This window comes from Eurosta solidaginis, chromosome 4 (assembly GCF_040869045.1).
Source record: "Eurosta solidaginis isolate ZX-2024a chromosome 4, ASM4086904v1, whole genome shotgun sequence".
Classification (NCBI taxonomy): domain Eukaryota; kingdom Metazoa; phylum Arthropoda; class Insecta; order Diptera; family Tephritidae; genus Eurosta; species Eurosta solidaginis.
In genome coordinates, this window is record NC_090322.1 from 229,263,361 (window position 1) to 229,265,933 (window position 2,573).

Sequence of the window (2,573 nt, forward strand, 5' to 3'; positions counted from 1 at the left end):
CTTATCTATCCGCGGCCACTCCTGTTTCACTAACAGCCGAGGCTCTGGTGACCCCAAGCTCCTCATGGAACTTGGGGGTGGGGAGGGAGAGGATGACCTGAAGATTTAATGTGGCCACATAAATCGTTCCCGAGATGGTCGGGCTAGCACCTTAATGGTGCTGTGGTACCGGAGCGTACCGGATCTGTATCCGACAAAGGACCATTACATCGGTAACACTCCCCAAAGCCTTCGGGGAGCAACCTTATCGCTACAACAGCAACAACAGCAACAACAACATACACAAATTATAGCTGTCTATGATAATGGAATCAACAGCCGCGGCATTATTTGTTGAGTTGGAAAGCAACGCATACGAAAATGGCCAGGCGAGAATCGAAAGGCAAATATTGCGAGACTTGTGTAATCCATTTGAGATGAGTGACGAATTGCAAGAAATTTAACATAAAAGTGGTAAAGTTTAATGACTTAGTTTCTTATTTAGGTTACAAAAAATTTTCGACTTAATAAGGATGCTTTCAAGTATGTGTTAGATACTTTTGCGGAGCAAATACGTCCAGGGACTTCGACATCGACATGTTGTTTTTGGCCTGGAAACATATAAAAAACAATCATCATCAAGCCTTTTACGTTTCTCAAAAAGTTTTACTTACATTTTTGCTAAAATTCTGTTATAAATTAATAAAAAACTAAAAAGAAAATATTTTTCCGCCAACTAATTTGCAACTTAGAAAAACGGAACTATGATCGAAATGCAGAATACACAAAATCGAACGATTCGAAGTTGGATCGAAAGAGATTGGAACACAGAATACCAAAATTGCCAAATCGAAAAAATTCCAATCCAAGTCGAAATGCAGAATAGGGCTGATTGCCTTGATCGCCGCTTGACTATCAATAATGTTACGAATTTTGGGGAGTTCCTGATAATCATGCAACTTCTGCTAACGTTCGAATCGCTGAACTGTCGAATAAATAACTCCAATATTCAATATTGCAAAATGTTCTTTACTTAGACTACTTTGGGAGTAGTACTTCACAATTATACTTCACAACTAATAGCGTGTTTAAATCAAACTGATTAGTCATTCCTCAGCTTGCGCTGCTTTTATACTCTTCGTTGCCTCGTCCGCATATTTCTCCTAAGGTCTAAACGTTTCATCTTCTAGAACTGTTGTATCTCATGCTTGGTAATTTAGTAATATGCGTGTGTATGTGTGAGTAACAATTTGTGCACCTAGCTGTGTATGTGAGATAATTTCTTTGCTTTAAGCCGCTGGTTATGTATGTGAAATATTTTTCCAAGACGACGAAGAATGTGTCATGTGTGGCTGCTTGCTGTTTTTGTTGTTGTGATTATTTACTAACAGCATAGTGCTACTAATATTCTCCATAATATATATATTGACGTGACTGCAGTTTAAGCACGCTTCCTACAACGTTTCTGCTGCTTTCTTCACGGCTATAGTTTCCGTCGGGAAGATACTTCAAAGATATTATTTCAGAATCGGCGCAGTAAACAGCGGAGCCGACCTCTATCGTTAATTTGGATCCATCTAGATCCAATTCGGTATACAAGTGTATAGTACGACCTGCCATTTCTCCACTCTTCGACTCCATTGTGGCCCTAAGACATCTTTTAATGCTCAAACACGGGATCATTTAACCTGTTCGGCATTTACTACATTCCACATACTACTTTGGCCATATGGCCTGCAATTAAGCTGGCCCGAGCCCTTTAGTCTTGTTGCAGTTGTCAAAGCTATATATTTGACCATTCGATCTGCAGGCGGGATGTGCGAAATGGCATGTAATGACGCTGTCGGGGGAGTGTTTAGGGTTTACGGTTTGCTTATCATTAATAAACTGCTTGCCCCCTCCAGTTTCTTACTGTACGTGCTTTATTTGCCGTCAATACCCAGTAAGATATTGTGGGGGATAGGCCCTACTTTCATCGTACCATCCCTTAGCCCTTATTATGTCATGCATACATTTTTAAAACGTTTTGTATCGACTTTTCGTAGCGATTTCACAAGAACGGTGGAAGATATAGTAATGGTATTTGGTTTGCATCTTCGAAATAAATAATAAAAATCGGTTGAACACGACACCCGATTTTATATATATATATGTGTCTCATAAGGTATACTTGGCCTTAGTAGGCGTTGCCTTACTCATTTCTCAAAGTTGTTTAATATTCACCCCTATTCTGCATTTCGATTACGTTCCCGTTCTACGCTCCGCTTTAATCGAAGTTTGGTATTCTGCATTACGACGGAATCGTAAAGAGAAGAGGAAGAGCAAATGATTTTTCGAAATCAGCTGTTGGTACGGAATGTGTGAACATTGGAACAAAATAAATTAAAGAAAATTTGTAAAAAACACTGAAAAACGTTTATATTTTATTATCCACGCCATTTTGTACAAAAAAAAGCAACATAATATATTGCCGGAGTGTTATATTTTTTTGAGTGAAGTGCTTTCATAATTGTAAGTGTGTTTTTGTCGTTCTTTTGGCCAATTCCCTGCCGTGGCCACCAAGTTTGGTAAAACGGATTCCTGCACGAATATAG

General features: G+C 39.1%; 1 long non-coding RNA gene across 1 annotated transcript; it reads right to left on the reverse strand.

The window, feature by feature from the left end:
* Positions 1-468: 468 nt before the first annotated feature.
* Positions 469-742, reverse strand: LOC137249141 (uncharacterized). Its single transcript, XR_010952257.1, has 2 exons — positions 654-742; positions 469-590 (listed from the first exon to the last, which is right to left on the reverse strand). It is a non-coding gene; the product is annotated as an uncharacterized lncRNA (long non-coding RNA).
* Positions 743-2,573: the final 1,831 nt, after the last annotated feature.